The sequence below is a fragment of the Camelus ferus genome, chromosome 12, assembly GCF_009834535.1.
Source record: "Camelus ferus isolate YT-003-E chromosome 12, BCGSAC_Cfer_1.0, whole genome shotgun sequence".
Taxonomy (NCBI): domain Eukaryota; kingdom Metazoa; phylum Chordata; class Mammalia; order Artiodactyla; family Camelidae; genus Camelus; species Camelus ferus.
In genome coordinates, this window is record NC_045707.1 from 26,244,867 (window position 1) to 26,263,258 (window position 18,392).

General features: G+C 41.0%; 1 long non-coding RNA gene across 1 annotated transcript; it reads right to left on the reverse strand.

Moving 5' to 3' along the window:
• Window positions 1-13,351: 13,351 nt before the first annotated feature.
• LOC116667809 lies at window positions 13,352-16,924 on the reverse strand. Its single transcript, XR_004324887.1, has 3 exons — window positions 16,721-16,924; window positions 15,445-15,535; window positions 13,352-13,530 (listed from the first exon to the last, which is right to left on the reverse strand). It is a non-coding gene; the product is annotated as an uncharacterized LOC116667809 (long non-coding RNA).
• Between the last annotated feature and the right edge of the window lie 1,468 nt (window positions 16,925-18,392).

Consider the following 18,392-nt stretch of genomic DNA (forward strand, 5'->3'; position numbering starts at 1 on the left):
AAATAGTTGAGTGCTTCGTATGTGCCAGGTGCTTTGAGTACAGATCTGGAGGAGACATGGCCCTGACCTCAATGAGCTCACCAGATCATTAAATAGCATATAAAAGCAGTCATTAGTTAATAGTCATCCAAGCTAATGGTTTTACTCAGAATTCAGCTATCACTAAGCTCTTGGGCACTCTGAAAAATTACTGGGATGGAACATATATTTGTGTAAACCATGACTTAAAGGGACTAAGTGCCATAATCTTTTCCCATAATGGGTCTGTTTTCCAGAAACAGTGTCAAGTCTCATGGTTATGAATACTGAAAGTTCTACCAAGGCAAACACTTTGGGAAGCAAACAGAAATAGGAAATGCATAGTTTTAGAGCTACCCAGGCTTAAAAAGAAAGGTTTTTTTTGTTTTGAAGATCACATATCAGGATGTCAGGTCAGTGGCAATAAATAAGGGATTTCCAAGTTGGTTTTTTTTTTTTAATCACAACATAGATGGAAAAAAGTTTGTATGTAAGAATAACTTTTTCAAACACAGAGCATGTCTGGGAAGAAGGCTGATAACATCATGTTGTAGACTTGATTGTGTTCTCAGCCGGGATCATAATTGCCTTAATGATGGAAGGGAGAAGAATGTACTAGCCAAAACATTGGTACCCAGAATGAGTGGCAATTTTCCCACTTATAATGTTAGTACATGTCGGTCTGAAGAGTGGAGTTACACCTTAACAAGGGTTGAGTTCTGAAGACAGCACATAAAGTAAACATTTCATCAGCATTTTCCTTGGAAATTTCTTAGAGAGAAGCCTGGTGTTGGAGCCCACAGTGGCTTCCTAGGGTGTTACCAATTTTGCTAAATTAGAACTCCTTTTCCTAGAATTCCCTTCCATGGCTGGTTCTGGATTACGGTTGGCCACAAGAAAAGTATGCACGTGATTTGGAGGCAGAAGGGCTATGGCAGCTGTGATGCTCATTAAGGCTGGAAAAAAAAAAAAAGGTACTGGTTGCCATAGCAACTCGTGCTTGTTGTTGCTTACCTGCTGCCTTAGCTTATTGGCTGTGGGGCTGCAGCTGGGCCTCTGGCTCCTTCCGCTCCAGCCAGGTCTCTTCCTGTAGATCCTCTGAGTCCTGGGAGCAAGTGCATGTGTGGCTCCAAGGTGGAAGACACCAGCTCCTTCTAGAGACCACCAGCCTTATCAGCTCTGGAGGTGGTAAGAGACAGATGCAGGTTCCTTTTTGTTCTCGGGTTCCAGTTTGCCCTTGCCTTCCCCCACTTCACTCCTCACTGCCAGTCTTGTTGACTTACAGCACCTTCAGGTCGGCTACCAGCTGCCTGGGCAACAACTTTCCATAAACTTCTTACCAACTTCCATTCTTGTGTCAGGTCTAATCCTTAAGTTCCTTCTTCTGTGTCCCTCACAGTCATTCTGCTTACCTGAGTCCTAACCAGTACACAGACAAATACATCTTTTAATTAAACAATGGATAGGATTTCCCTCTTTCCTTCGGTCCCGTCCTTGGCGCCCCCCCCACCAAATCCCATTGGGCACCCGGTGAAGTAGTCGGCTTGAATTTAAGAACCATGTTGCTCAGAAGAAAAAAAATACAGATCTGTAAACTCTAGATTCCTGTTCAGTGCAGCAAGATGCCCGCACAGCGAGAGGCACTTAGAAGCTAAGGGAAAAAACAGTTCACGTTGCCCCTGTCAGGCTCACTACAGAGCGTGGTCTGCTGAGCAGGAATAGCGTGCAAGTCAGATATTTAAGTTGTTGTCTCTCTCTTTTCCTTTCTCTGCGTGGTTTCCTTTATCACACGTGGTTGAACTTAAGTAAGTTCAACGCACATACAGCGCCAACTCCACGGGAAGCGCGCGGGCTTCTGCATCAGACGTTCTCTTCATTTCATCTCTAGTGCTCGTATTGATGACTTCTTCTGCCCTCAGGTATTTCACCCCAGGGCAGTTACTGCTCCGTAGAAAACTGCATTCCGCTCTTTCCTGCTCCTTCCCCTCAATCTCCTCACCACTCCTCCCTTCAGCTTTCGTTCGTTGTTCTTCGCACAACGTCTACAACGTGAGCATTGCGTCATTGCTACTTCAAAGTTGGAAACGCAGCAAATTATAGCCGTGGATTTTGTTCCTGAGGTGAAGTGAACGCGCCGCGGCCATTTGAAAACTTCGTGGGAAACACTCCTGACCCTAAAAGGATGAGAGGAGGATCACGATTTATCCTATTGTTCAGCACGAAGCGCAGCATTTCTTGGTGAGCAGATGCTGTTTCCGTCTTGTCGCTTCAGAACTGTGTAAATCTTACCCTGGGCTGTGAGGTTTAATTAATGAACTGCTTACATGAAGGTTGGATTTCTTGATTTATTGAGATTTTGTTTCACCTACATTCCACTTAACTAAGTCCATGAGCTTCGAGCTTGATTTACTGTCTCGTTTCAACTGAAAACACACTTCCCTTACCATGTTTATAACTTTCTTCACAAGATGGTTATTGAAAAACAAGCCTTTGTTCACTAGCATGATACTAGAAAATTGTCTCAATTCAAAATACTCTTCTTTTCACCTCCTCGCTTCCCTGTCTGAAAGCCCACAGAGGTTCCTCATTGCCTAGAAGGGAATGTCTCAAACTGTTTTCACCTGATATGCGTCCCAGTGATTTCTACTTGTCAGACAAACTGCCACGAGCCTCTAGTCCCAGGGAGGCATGTGTTCTGGATTCTGTTTGTAGCCCACACCCCTCTGGCCTCAGCAGTGCAAATGAGGTCACGGTTTAACCTAGTGCCTCCTGATTGATCGTCTCCACCTGCAGGAGAGCAGGATGCCCTTCTCAGGTTCCTTCTAATTTCTTCCAGGGAGCCTTTGGGAGTGCTTCACATGGGCTTCCAGCCCTCTGCATGTGCCTCAGCTGCTCCTCAGCTGCAGCCCGTTGATTCCGTGTGCCGGGCAGGGATGGACGCCGCCCCCGCCATGCTGACTTCATGGTGAGTTACTCCTTTATTACCAGACTCAGCACAGACACAGACCCTTCCTCAGTTCTTCCCAACCATACTGAAACCAGGTTTTGGTGTTAACCAAAATGTTACTGGAAGCTCAGGAAAACAGAGGAAGTGACAGCAAAGACACTTACAACTGGTTATTAAATATGGAGGCTCTTGGAGTCATCCATTGCAGCCCGCCTTCATTTTGGGGTATCTTCCATAACGATTCTTTGGCTACAAGGTCTCTCCCTCTAGCTGCCAACCAGCTACCCTGTGAGGATGCCAGGTGCCCTCACCACCACTCAAGCAGTCTGGATATCTGGGGCTCTATGCCTGCATGAGTAAGGCCCAAAGAAGCAGGATTTTCCCCCTCACCTCCAGTTTAAGGTCTGCCTTCCCGATCGTCATTCTCGGTCCCTGGATCTGCCTCTTCCCAGGGTGACTGTGAGTGGAAAGTCCTCTGCCAATAGGAGAGCCCTCATTTCCTACCCATAAGGGGAAACTGTAGCAGGACCCAACCACCCAGCTTTGTGCAATAGAGAGACAGATATAGGAGGGTCCCTTCCTTACAGTTCTCTCTTTCGAATTACAGAAGAAAGGACAGTTCTTCTTTTCTAACTTCTCAAAGCTTAGGTTGAATAGTTTGAAATAATATCAGGGAAGTGAAATTCTGCCAAATCTAGACCAGCTTCTCTTCAAAGCATCTCCAGCACGAAGTAAACATCGTGCCTGCATGTTCATCCTGCGGTCTCAGCTTCTAACTTTCTAGAGCAGCTGCTCAGTCAGAAGCCCACATGTCTCTGTAAGACAAGCAGCTGCTTCCTTAGGCGGCAAGGTGCCATCTAGAGCCCGACTTAGAGGGAAGCTCATCTCCAGAGGAAATAATCTACAGACTGTAAATCTACTTTAAACATAGAAACCCTTTTACTTTAGACCCACAGCTTCTCAAACTTTCCATGTCATTTGCGTAGTGAAATAGATCACTGGTGTGTCAGTCAGTACAGACTAGGTTATGCTGCAATAACAGACAATCCTCCAATGTTAAGGGGCTTAAAGTAACAAAGATTTAGGCATTTGGGATTAGCACATACACACTACTATATAAAAAATAGATAAATGACGAGGACCTACTGTATAGCACAGGGAACTATATTCAAAATCTTCTAATAACCTATAATGGAAAAGAATCTAAAAAAGAACATATTGAATATGTATGACTGAATTACCATGTTGTACACCCGAAACTAACACAACATTGTAAATTGACTATATTTCAATAAAAACAAATTAACAAAAAACACACCCTAAACAAAGAGATTTATTACTCACTTAAGCTACACATCTGCCTGAGGTTGCTATGGAAGTTTTGTTGTATAATCACTCAGAGACCCAGGATGGAGTACTTTTCTTCTCAAACATGGCCAGCCTGTCCATGCCACAAGGCAAGAGAGCTCCAAAGGTTCTTGCACTGCCCCTTGACTGCATCCAGCTCAGTTACCTGTCCCTACTGAGACCCAAGGGAGCCAGGAAGCTCCCTCCTCCCATGACCCTGCTCTTCTCCTGATGTATGAAGCAGTGCCTTCAGCTGTAAATCGAACATCTCATTGTCACATAATAGTTCCCCCCAAAAGCCCAGGTGTTGTACTAAAACACAGCTTTACATGTAGAACTAACTTGAACCTTAACAATAATTTTTATGAGGTAGATACTACTATTATCTCCATTTTATGGAGAATGCAGAAGCTGAGACACAGAGAGGATGAATAACTTACCATGATCACACACCTGTTCAGTGCTAGTGCTGGGGTTTAAATCTAGGTAGTCTGGCTTCACAGGCCATACTCTTTTCTTTCTTTTTGAAGTATACTGATTGACAATGTTGTGTTGGTTCCTGGTGTACAGCACAGTGATTCAGATACACACACACACACACACACACATACATATGTATATACATCTATATATATTTTTCCAAATTCTTTCTCACTATAAGGCTACTACAAAGTACATAGTTCCCTGTGCTACACAGTAAGGACCTTGTTGTTTATCTATTTTGTATATAGTAGTTTGTATCTGCTAGTCCCAAATTGCCAATTTATCCCTTCCCCCTTCCCTTTGGTGACCATAAGTTTGTTTTCTGTGTCTGTGAGTCTGTTTCTGTTTTGTGAATAAGGTTCATTTGTACCATTTTTTTTTCTTTAGATTCCACTTATAAGTGATATATGTCTTTCTCTGTCTGACTTAGTTCAATTAGGATGATGATCTCTAGGTCCATGCACGTTGCTCAAATGGCATTATTTTATTTTTTATGGCTGAGTAGTATTTCATTGTGTGAGTGTATGTGTATACCACATCTTCTTTATCCAATCATCTGTCAATGGACATTTAGGTTGCTTCCATGTCTTGGCTATTATAAATAGTACTGCTATGAACATTGGGGTATGGGTATCTTTTTGAATTAGAGTTTCCTCTTGATACGTGCCCAGGAGTGGGATTGCTGGATTATAAGGTAAGTCCATTTTTATTATTTTGAGGGATCTCCATACTGTTTTCCATAATGGCTGCACCAAAGTACATTCCCACCAGCAGTGCAGGAGGGCCCCCTTTTCTCCACAGCCTCTCCAGCATTTACTGTTCGTGGACTTTTCAATGACGGCCATTCTGACTGGTGTGAGGTGATACCTCATTGTAGTTCTGATTTGCATTTCTCTGATAATTAGTGATATTGAGCATCTTTCCACGTGCCTCTTGGCCATCTGTGTGTTTTCATTGGAGAAATGTCTATTGAGGTCTTCTGCTCATTTTTGATCGGGTTGCTTGGTTTTTGGTTATTAAGTTGTATGAGCTGTTTGTATATGCTGGATAGTAAGCCTTTGTCAGTCGCAGTTGTTTGCAAATATTTTCTCCCATCCGGTAGGTTGTATTTTCATTTTGTTTATGGCTTCCTTTGCTGTGCAGAAGCTTATAAGTGTAATTAGGTCCCATGTGTTTATTTTTCACAGGCCATACTCTTAAACATTTTACTCTACACATGTGATTCCACTTTCCTAAACTGAGCTTGTCATCTGCCCACTACCTCCCCTTAGTGCTGTGTCTGCTCTTTCTGCATTTTCCTAATTTGGGTAAATGGCACACCACCAGTTAACTTGTTACAAACGTCAGAGATCTGGATCTTGTCCTTGGTTCATCTCTTTCTCTCAACTTCCACATCCAGTCCTCCAAGCTAGCTCTCAGGCAGGGTGGCCTCTGCCACCCTCTTCCTTCACCCTGGCACTGCAGTCCCCTTCTCAATGATCCCTGGAATCATGCCCCTCTGTAATCCACTCTCCGCAATGAGACCAGAATGAGTTTCTAAGAGTAAGTATCTGAAGAATTTGATGTGTTACTCCCTTGCTAAAAAACCCTACAATCACTTCTCATTTCCCATGAAATAAGGTATGAAATTTTATTGTTGTTCCTTCTGCTAAAACAACCCCTTCCCTCCCCCCATACACACACAGACACACACACACACATACACAAACTCATTTAGCTCATTACTGTAAATTTCAGTTTAACTGTCACTTCTTTACAGAGACCTCCAGATGGGGTTCTGTCCCCTTTTTAATGCTTCCACAGTGTAATGTGCTTTTTTCTCAACCGGTCTCAGTCACACCTATATTGACTTGTTCAGTGTTTTCACTGTTAGCAAATGAGCTTCATGATGGTAGAAGAATGTTTACTGCTGTATCTGTGCCACCTTAACAGTGCTGGCCCCCAGCAAGGCAGTCAGTACCTATTTATTGAATGAATGGGTGAGTACATATTACTAGCAACAAATTCCTTGCAACTCACTTCACGATAGATGCTAGCACTGCAGTGGGGAGTCTGGTGGGGCACTGCTGAGCTGCTTTAGCTGGCAAATGGTGTAAGGCAGTGAGCGAAGTCTGGCTCTGGTCTGGCTCTGATCTTATGCCTTGAGTTCAGGTGCCAGATTACCATTGACTTGGGTGACTGTGGGCAGTGTTGTCTAAATGTTCTAAAGTGAATATTCTCAGGGGGAAATTGAGAAGAAAAATGACCTCAAAGGATTGGCCTGGAAATTAAGCCGTGTAACATTAGTTCCCTGTCCTAGGCTATTTATTGCCTAGGAGTCTCTGGGTAGCAATTCACTCCTTGCACTTTTCCAACTTCATCTTTTGCTAAAGACTTCAATAGTTCTATCTGTGCCTCTTTCCCTACCAGAAACATCATTTCTATTTCTTCTTGCCAGCATACGTCCATTTTCTGAAAATGCAGCTCAGGACTCACCTTTTAAAATAAAATTTCCGATACGCACCTTTCTGTCTCTTCAGCATTTCAATAGCAAGTGCACTGGGTTGATTTGTGCTTGATCATACCCGGCTTTACAGATATTTCTGTATCTGTTGATGACTTGGAGGTGGCTCCTTTGCTTTGTATGCTGCAAAGTGCTTCATACAAAATGGACAAGCAGAGTCTTAATCAGCTGTGGCTGAGTTAATTAATTAATTCGCTTATCCTGTCTAGGAAGTAGAAGTTGTCCTAATCATATTTGTTTCCAGCCACAGTTGTAAGTTTCAGCCAGGGCCGTTTTAAACAGAAAAGCAGCAGCTCATGTTGACAGGTGATGTAGCCTACTTCTAGTCTTTATCGTCTTTGATACAAAGACTAACCCTGGGGTGGTTTATTTTTATTTTTTTAAAAAGCTCAGATTTCTCAAAGAAATTATTCCAGTGAGATAGAAGAATCAATTTTCCCTAGTCCATCTTTAAAACTGAATGTGCCCAAAAAAAGATACTTTGAAAATACTAATAGCTAAAAAAGAAAAAAACAATACACACCAAAAAAAAAAAAAAAAAAACCTCAGTAGAGAAAAAAATAAATAAATGGAATAGCCCTGTATCTGTTAAATAAGTTGACTCCATAGCTAAAATCTCCCCCTGCCCCACTCCCAAGCCCCTCAGTGTCCAGATGGCTTTACTGGTAAATACTATCTAAAATATTCTAGTCAAAACTCTTCCAGAAAATTGAAGAGGAGGTAACACTTCCCAACTCACTTGTGAAACCAACATTATCTTGAGAGCTATCCAATGTTCCTCATGAACACAGATGCAAAAGACCTTAACAACATATTCACAAATTGAGTTCAGCAATATAAAGGCTAATAAAACATGACCAACTGAGGTATATCCCAGGAATGTAAGGTTGGTTTAACATTCGAAAATTAATGTAAGTCACTATATAGACAGTCTAAAGAAGAAAAGCCTTATGATCATCTCAATAGATGCAAAAAAAGACTTAGACAAAATTCAAGATCCATTTATCAAAAAACTCTTAGCAAATGAAGAATAGATGGAAATTCCTCAGCCTAATAGAGTGCATCTACCAAAAAAAAAAAAAATCTGCAGAAAAATCTGATGGTGATTAACTCTTAGATCTTCCTTCTGAGATCAGAAACAGGGAAGAATTTCCATTGCCCTAGAGGTCTTAGCAAGTATAATAAGGCAAGAAAAACAAATAAAAGCATGTGCTTTAGAGAGGAAAAATTAAAACTGTATTCTCAGATGACATGGTTGGTTACATAGAAGATCCCAAAGAATCTACTGAAGAGCTGATAGACTTACAAATAAATTTAGCAAAGTCTCAGGATACAAGAGCAATATATTTTTAAAAATCAGTTGTATTTCTGTATACTAGTAAGGAACAATGCTTGGAAACAAATTGTTTTTTGAAAGTACCATTTAAAATAACATCTCAAACATAGGATACTTAGAGCTAACAAAATATGTGCAAAATTTGTATGCTAAAGACTAAAAAACATTGAGGACAAATAACAAAAGATCTAAGTAAGTGAAGTACTGTCCTTAAAGATCAGAAGACTTAGTGTTGTCAGTATGTCAACTTCCCTCAAATTGGTAAGTCATTAAGTGTAATTCCAATCAAAATCCCAGGAGGCTTTTTGTTGAAATAAATAAACTAATTCTAAAAATTATATGGAAAGGCAAAGGATCTAGAATAGCCAAAACAATTCTGAAAAAGAAAAAAGTTGGAGGACTAACCCTACCTGATTTCAAGACTCCCTAGAAAGCTACAGTAATCAAGACATCATGGTGTTGGCAGAAGAGTAGACACATAGATCAGCTGAACAGAGTCGAGGACACAGAAATAGACACATATTAACTGATAGTCATCAAAGGTGCCAAGGCATTACGACACAGGAAGGAAAGGACTTTTCAATGAATGGTGCTGGAGTATTTGAACATCCATTTGTAAAAATGTCACCCACAGGTATAGTGCCTCACGCTGTATTGAAAAGTTAACTAGAAATAGATCAAAGACCTAAATTTAAACTTAAAACTATAAAATCTCTAGAGGGAAACAGGAAAAAAAATCTTTGTAACACTCAGGCAAAGATTTCTTAGAAAGGACACAAAAAGCATGATCCATAAAACAAAAATGTTGATAAATTGTATTTTATCAAAATTTAAAACTTCTGCTCTTTAAGTAGCATTGTGAAGAGAATGAAAGGACAAGCCACAGACAGGGAGAAAATATTTGCAAAGCACCCATCTGAGGAAAGACTGGTAACCAGAATACACAGAACTCTCAAAACTCAAAAACAACAAACCACTAACAGGGGCAAAAGATTGGAATGGATACTTCACCAGAGAAGAGAGACACATGGCAAATAAGTACAGGAAAAGATGCTCAGTATGATTAGCCAGCAGAGAAATGTAAATTAGAAGCACAACGTGGTACCACTACACTGCTGTTACATTGGCTCAAATAGCAGCAAACTGACCATACAGAATGCTGGTGAGGGTGTTGAGTAACTGGGTCTCTCATACATTTGCTTGTGGAAATGCAGAATGGTGCAGCCACTTAGGGAAAGAGTCTGGCAGTTTCTTACAGGTCCACACAAAAACCTGTGCATGAATGTTTATAGCAGCTTTGTTCATAATTACCCCAAACTAGAAACCACCAACTACTGGATGGATAAATTATGATACACTCATATAATGACAATGGCATACTATTCAGCAATAAAAAGGAATGAATTAATAACACACCCACAACATTACTGAATTTAAAAGCATTTTGAGAAGTGAAAGAAGTCAGATTCAAAAGGCTACATGCTGTATGATTCTATTTATATGACATTCTGGAAAAGGCAGAAATAGAAATCAGATCTTTGGTTGCCGGGCACCAAGGGCTGGGGTAGGGTTGGTGACTGACAGCAGAGGGACATGAAGGATCTTTTTAAGATAGGAAAATATTCTCTGCCTTGATGGTTATTTGAGTGGTTATATGACTGTATCAACTTCTCAAAACACCCAGAACTATACATTTGAAAAGATGAATTTTACTGTTGGTTAATTGTACTTCAGTTAAAAAGCAACATTTTACAGGCTTCCTAAAGAAAGCCTATGTGAATGAAAATTATGAAGGGGGATCCAAACCAGCTCAGTGTGCCTGTTCCGAGTTCTCTCCTTCTCTAGCTGCTGCTCCAAACACTGTCCCACCTGGAGCTGGGCTTATGGGCATGAGCAGGTGGATTCAGGAGGGAAGAAGAAAACTTGGCTTTCTGAGCATTAGCTCAACACTGTTTGGCTGGGAATGCTTGCTTCATTCAGGGAAGATAGCAGCAAAAAAATAAAAAGAAAACCCAAAACAAGCAAAAAACCAGCTAACCAACCAACTAAGCAAAAAACAACTACTCCGCTTGAAAATAATTTTAAAAAGAAATTATGTATCACATTTAAAGGGCTCTGTCTGATAAAATAATGCCATTTGCAGCAATATGGATGGACCTGGAGATTGTCATTCTAAGTGAAGTAAGCCAGAAAGAGAAAGAAAATTACCATATGATATCGCTTATATGTGGAATCTAAAAACAAACAAACAAACAAACACACAAATGAACTTATCTACAAAACAAAAACAGACTCACAAACGTAGAGAACAAACTTATGGTTACCAGGAAGCAAAGGAGTGGGAAGGGATAAATCAGGAGATTGAAATTTTCACCTCTTGGGGAGTGATGTAAATGTTAGCTGTCTTGATTGTGGTGATGGTTTCTTAGGTGTATACAGCTATCAAAATTCATCAAATTGTACATCTGAATATGTGTAGTTTACTGTGCAGGAATTATACCCCCAAAAAGTGCTTTAAAAAAATAAAGAGCTCTGTCTGACTAATACTTTTTGATTAACCCAGTTTGCTGATGAGTTAAAGCCATCTTCAGAAGGGATGTTTGTCTTTTCCAATTTTCACATTTCATTAAGCCCATAAATTCCCCATTTTGGATGTTTTCTGCCCCACCTCTCAATGTGTGCATTTCAAAAGAAATTGTCTCATCCTTAAGGTACAAGAAAACTTCTGGCACGTTTTGCCGAAGGACTGTTTATTGTGGTGGGGAGCAATTGCACCACGATGAAAAATTGTGAGGTAGCCCTGAAGACATTCCTGCAGTAATTAAAACTCATGCAGCAGCTGCGAAGGTGTTCTCGGTAAAAGAGTGCAGGTCAGATGGTATCCTGAATGTTGTTTCGGTAGACTTGCATTTCCCCCGACCCCCAACAGTCTCAGTAGGAGATCTCACCAAGCATATTGCGTATCCATATTGCCAAACACTTCTGAAAATTCAAAAAACAGCACCAAGGTGTTTTATTTCAAATGCTGGGCCCCACCATTTCCCATGACAGCTGATTATTTTCCCTTCTGTGCTCTGACCTTTTACAGAGGGGTGATGGAGATTTGGGCATCCCCCATGCTTTAGGTCTGGCATAGAAATATATAACAACTGTATGTCTGATATTTTCTTGGATTTTCACAATTAAAAACTTTTTTTTCCAGTTGTCAAGCCTTGTGTCCCAGATTTTCACAGGGAAATACGGTCATTTTGTTTAGAAGGATACAGAAAATGGGCTTAATCAGATCTAACCCCAGAAACTCTGTGTTGGTTCTCAACAAATGATACCCTACTACGTAACAGGCCCAATATTGTGTTATTTTGTGAGATCAATACGACAGTATTTAATGGTGTAAAAATACTGGGGGAAATGAGATTGTATGAAAAATAAGTCCTGAAAATGTATACATGATCATTACTGGATAGACTGCTCAACTAAGAAACCAATGTCTTAAATCATCAGAAAAACTTTTATTATAATCCATTTGCCTCAATTTCTTTTAACTTTTGCTTAATGTTGTTTTTTTTTTTTTGATGAAAATGGACTGAATTGGATTATATTTGGGAAGACTTTATGTAAAAATCAAGAGTATGATTCTTACTGAGTGGAACTGATTGCAATACTGAACACAAGGAAAGCGTCTCCGTTACAGGACTTCCGTATTCTAACAAGAGAGGGACCGTGATGTTGATAATCTCTCTAAGATACTTAAACTCAGGATTTCCAAGGCAGACAGTTGGATGTTTCCCTCCCAAACTTGTTTTCCCGTCTTACCAGGCGCTTATGTTTAAAAGTCATCGTTCCTCATTCTTTCCTTCAGCTCCCAAATTTAGCCCATCAGCAAATCTCAAATACATCTCAAATCTGTCCACTTTCCTGCATCCCCATGAAACTAGTCCAAGCCACTGTCTTCTGTCTCAAGTAGGGGTTGGCACGCTGGTTTTGTAAAGGGTCACGTGGTAAATATTTTCGCCTGTCTCCATGGCGACCGCTCAGCTCCGCCCTTGTGGCACAAAAGCAGCCACAGAAAATACACAAGCCAATAGGGTAGCTGAGTTCCATTACAATTTTATTTATGAAAGCAGACCCTTGGAAGCAGTTTGCTGACCCTGACCTGGACAACTTCTTACTCCCCACACCCACTCTAGCTCCCTTTCTGTTCCTTCATACTGCAGCCAGAACGATCTCTTCACAACTTAAGTCTGATCACTTCACACCTACCAATGACTTTCCACTGCTCTAAGGTCTAAAATTCTCATCAGGACCAAACGCCCTGTATTTTCTGATCTGACTACTGCTCCAGCCCAATGAAGTATCACTCACCGCCTTTGGTCTCCATATTTTAGTCATAGGGACTATTTCCCCCTTTTGGAATGCTCTCTCCAACTGCCACCACCCAATTAACTCCTATTTATCCAAATCTCAGTTTGTATGTCATCTACTTAAACAGATATACTTTGACCACCATCTTCACCCAGGCTAGTGTAGATACCTCAGCAGTTGCCGCTAAGTAATTTTGTTATTATTTGCTTAATGTTTCTCTCATTAAATAATAAGTTACTGGAGGCTGAGGACCACATCTTGTTCACTGCTATATCTTCTGAGTCCAACACAGTGCTGGATACATAGTGCATATATCAGGTTAGTAATACATTTGGCTGCAAATAACAGAACCTGATTGCAATAGCTAAACCAAAGAGAGGTTTATTTTTAAGATGTAGGAAAAATGTTGAAGATAGGCAGTCCAGGGCTTGCACATTATCTCCATAATGTCATCAAATCCCAATGTTTCATCTCTTTACTGTATCCTCATGGTTGCAAAATAGCTGCCATTGTTCCAGGAATTGTATCTGTACTCTAGACAGAAAAATCAAAGATAGTGCCAGATGTCTCTCCCCTTTTTAAAAAACAAATTCTTCCCTTTACATCTTATTGCCTAAACCTGATCTCATGGCAACCCCTAGCTGCAGTTGAATCTGGGAGGTTTCTATTTTAGTAGAACACATTGACATCTTAAAGATGGGATTATATTAGTAAGGAGTAAAAGGAGAATGATTATTGAATAGACAAGTAGTAATGTCTGCCTTACTAGGTAGGTTCAAACAATTTTGAATAACCAAATGAAGACCTCAAAACGGATTCAAAGTTAAAATAATTTTACTACAGAAAAAGAATGCAAATAACAATGGTACCTGAATCTATATAAATTTTCTTATTTTTAACAAATTTCACTCTTACGCTTAATTTTATTGGTCTTAATTAGCTGTATCTGTTTTCAAGGGTCAGAAAAAAGACATCTGCAGGGGCAAAATCCAACGTTACAGTAATTGTATGGTGTTTTTGGCTTTTGCTCCTGCAGAGATTTTCAAACAACACTATGCTGGAATGGCTTTACTAATACGTACATTTTAAGCTAACATCATTTTCTTTGGAAATATCTTATTACAAAATTATAATATATAAATATTTTAGCAGTAATAACATGGGTAGTAGTCCTTAATGGCCTTATCTGCCTATGGGCTTCTAGTTCAGGGTATGCTATTATTTTCAGGCAACACTATAAAATTCTGATTTTATGTTGCCCCGTGTGAACATCTTCAAGTCAAGTAGCAGAAGCGATGTTCTTCCCCTTATTTAATTTTTTAATAGCTCCCTAACCTACATTCAGGAGAATCTATATATAAAACGTAACCAGAAGACAGTCTTAATAACAAAACCAGCCAATCTTCTGCTGTCTATTTTTCTTTCAGTGCAAACTTTTTTTTTTTTTTTTTGAAGCTCTGTTTCAGTTTAGAAAAGTGAAAATTGGATTTTCCTGAGGTATTAAAGAACGGGAGCAAACGTGTTTTTAGGATCAAGGTAAAATATTAAGAATTTTACAGTGCTTAATAGCACTTGAGAACCTGTCATCTGGAAAACCTAAATCCTTTCACAAACATCAGCCCCTTGGTCATTGCCCTGGATCTTTTGTGATACTCAGTGCCCTGGTCTCTTTTCTTGGTGTTCCCTGACTTCCTTTTAGGGAACCATCTCTCCCAATGTGTGCAGACATGGTGGGGTTGCCAGGACCCAAGCCAGCACTTGGAGTCCTCACCTAAGATTTTGTACCACTTCTTCTGTGATTGGTATTCATTTATTGGATCACTGCCCCTGAATGAGACCACTCAGGTGCTGCCCTGGATCCTGGTCCTTCTATGATGTGATTCTCCTACGTCCCATGTGCTTTAGCTCTGGTCAGTGATGTGAACAGAAGCATGTTGTGGATTTCTGGGAAGCCTTCACTTTTCTAACACAGGCATTGCCACTTCCTTCTTCCTTTTTCCTTATGCTTGTTTGAAATAATTCCTGACAGTGGAATAGTCTTGTGATCATGAAATGGCAAGTATGAGTGCATAAACCAGCTCATCAAGGGGGCTGAGCAGAAAGGTGGGGAGAAACTGGGTCCCTGATGACATCACAGTGCATCCTACCAGCCCTGGCTGCCTCCCTTGTCATCTCTTGTTAAGTGAAAATCATGGAACCTTCTTTAGTCAAGTCACTGGAGTGGGATTTTTCATAACTTAGAGCTGTCTGGGTTCCTAACTGATAGAGGTGGTTTGTCTATTTTATTCAATGTTTTAACCCCTGCCCCTAAAATAATGCCTGGCATATAGTGGATGTTAAAATGTATTTGTTGGATGAATGAATGATAATCACGAATAAGAGAATCCTCATTTCTATAATGCAATCCCTTAATCATCCCCGCCTCACAGATGGGAAAAATGTACATACATTTAATATACTTGCGCTTAGGGGCTGTATCACTGATTTGTACTCTGATGCGTGGACTGTACCCAAGTGAATTGCAGAAGAGGAAACGAATCTGTTTGAAGAGAAAGAACATATGTAAAGAAGAGAACAAATCAGTACTTAATAATAAATCCTGAACCAGGAAATATGGAAAAATGAGATATTTCATAATTTGAGGGTCTACTTTGGTCCTTCATCCTATTGTCCAGGTATTTTTCTGCCAGTAAATTGTATCTACTAACTTATGGTTCATGCTCAAATTAATATACCATCCTTTTGGGCTTCAGAGATAACATGGAACAACTGATCTGCTGTCTGTAAGACATAAACTTGTAATTATTTTCCTAACCATGAACATTCAGGGCAGAGCCGCCCTTCTTCTCTCATCTGCTCCTTCTTGTCGTCTGAGGTGCCATATTGGTTCTGAAACTGTTGTTTCTTAGCTTCGCGCACAGTGATGCTGGGGTTGGGACTCCACACACCACCTTTCTCCTCCACCAGCTGACCCCTGTTGACCCCCACCAAGAGAGGGGACACTTGAGAGAGACTGGAAGGCAGGAGGAGGAAGAGGGGACTTGGTCCTTCTGTTTGTTGTTACCACTAGTGTCACTGGAGCAGTGGCCCTTCCTCCCCTCAGCGGCAGTTCCAGTCCCCAGCTTTTTCATCAGCTCACCCAGAACTCCTCTCATCGTCCCACATCAGAAGAACCAGGACTAGCTGGGCAGTATCCCCTTCCCTGAGGTCTGAGTACCAGCTCCATGTGGTGCTTCTGCCAACCTCGGAGACTTAAAACACTCTAACCATCTTTTGTTTCCCGAGTCCTTAGGGGGAAGGTATCTCCTCTTTGTATTACTTTGCGTTCCCTTTTGCCGTTCTGTCCTCCAACACCATCACACCAGTTCCTTATATCTTATTTTCTCTGTTAAAATAACTGAGGTAGTTTCTGTTTTCCTAGCTGGACCTGGAGTGAAGCATACATCTTGTTTAACAGAATAGTGGCTGATGGGGCCTTGCCTTGTGTGGACAACCTCCTTTCCATTGGTCTCTAATCACCTCCATCCACCAAAACAGCTCTTCTTTATACATTTGGCTTCCCTGTAAAATTCCAGGGCCACAGGCTCAAATATGTTGGGAAACCATGGAACTGAGCTAATTGATCCTTGATACTGAGAAGTGATTTAAGTACAGAGCTTAAGAAAATTGTAGTTCATAAAAACTTTACCTCAAGGAAATTAAAGAATATTAAATAGTAACTCACCAAGACCTATGTGGCTTTCAAAATCCACAGCTGTCATCTCTTTGGTGTCCTCCTAACTAGTTCCAGTGTCTTCCTTTGCCCCATGAAGACCATGACCATCCTTCAGGGCCCAGCTCTGCTCCCATTCCTCTCCAGAGAGCCTTCCCTAACCTTGCAAGCCAGCACTTAGCTCTCTCTTTTGTAAACTTTGTAACATGAGGTCTGTTCACGCAATTAAGTACAGCACTGTTCTTCCTCCCCAGGGAGATCATGAGTCCTTAAGGCAGAGAATGAGGACTATTCACTGGCATTTCCTGTTAGAGGTGGTACTTGGTGTTGTCCAGCTAGACAGCAGGAAGTGGAGGAAAGGGCAAAGAACTGGTACTTAGAAAATCTGGATCCATGTTTGGATCTAATGTCAGGTAAGTCATTCAGTTTACCATTTTTCATGGTGTTAATCACTTCTTTGCTCTCAGTTGCATCATCTGTGAAGTGGAGAGAATAAATAACACCCATCTTATAGGCCATGTTGAGATCAAGTGAGAGAACAGATGTAAAGCTCTCTATACCTGTTTGTTGTTGTGTCACAGTGAGTGCTCTAAATGTACCTGCTGAATTAAATTTTATATGGTCAATATTTTTAAGGCAATGACACGAAAAACTCTTGAGTGTTATCTCTTGGTCACTTGATCTCCTTAGGGTTTTATGATATTCTGGTTTGGTTGTGTCATTCACAACAGTTGTTAAGGGCCTTAAATGTTGGAAGGAATGCTGGCTATCACCTCCACATCATTGGATATGCAGCCAAATCCCCATGATATGGTCACTACAAATTATCCATTAGCCCCTGGAACTTTGCCAGGTCCCCATTCAGTCAAGCTCTCAGGCTTGAATTGATCAGACGTTCAATAAGTTACGTAGCAAATGCCCTTGAGGGCCGGCATCAGGAAGAACTGAGCAGGGGCCAGTGATCACCTGGCTCATCAATACAGAGCATGGGAGTAATGATCAAAGCTGCTGAAAGCATTGACTTTTCTCTCTGGCTCCTCCCTCTTAATTCTAAATGTAATTATTTTCTCCAACTTTTTTTAGGGGTTCCTATGATACAGTATTATGAGCTTTATAAAAGGTGCTAGCTGAAAATGTTCTCTCTTCCATTTAAAACATTTTTACTGTGAAACAAAAATAATCTGATGTTGCCTTGTGTTGGGGACCACCCTTCTAAAGTATTTCTAGTTTACATTTCTGGACTCACCTAGCTGGAGGGAATGGAATACCTTAATTTGTGTTGCTGTAAAAGCAGAGGCTGAGACAAGGAGTTGGATACAGGTAGTTAATTTGGGAGGTGATCCTAGGAAGTAGGAGTGAGGATGAGACAGGAGCGGAGGAGGAATCTGCTGGGAATGTGCACCGAGGGCAATGCAGCTAAGATCACCTGAACAGCTTACAGAACGATCTCCTAGATTTGTCCTCCTGAGGGACAGTGGCTCCTGCCCCCATCAGTTGAGGGTTTCCCCACCAGCTCTACTTCCCCTGAGCTTCCAGGCTGTGTTCCTCATGCCCAGACAAGTAAGCTCCAAAGTGTGGTCCAGAATCCTGAATGCATTTGAAATGGGCTGCTGCTAGCCTGAGGTGGGAGAGCTCACACAGAACTGTCCGGTGCAGCCACAGCTGACGTCAGAGGTGGGTGGAG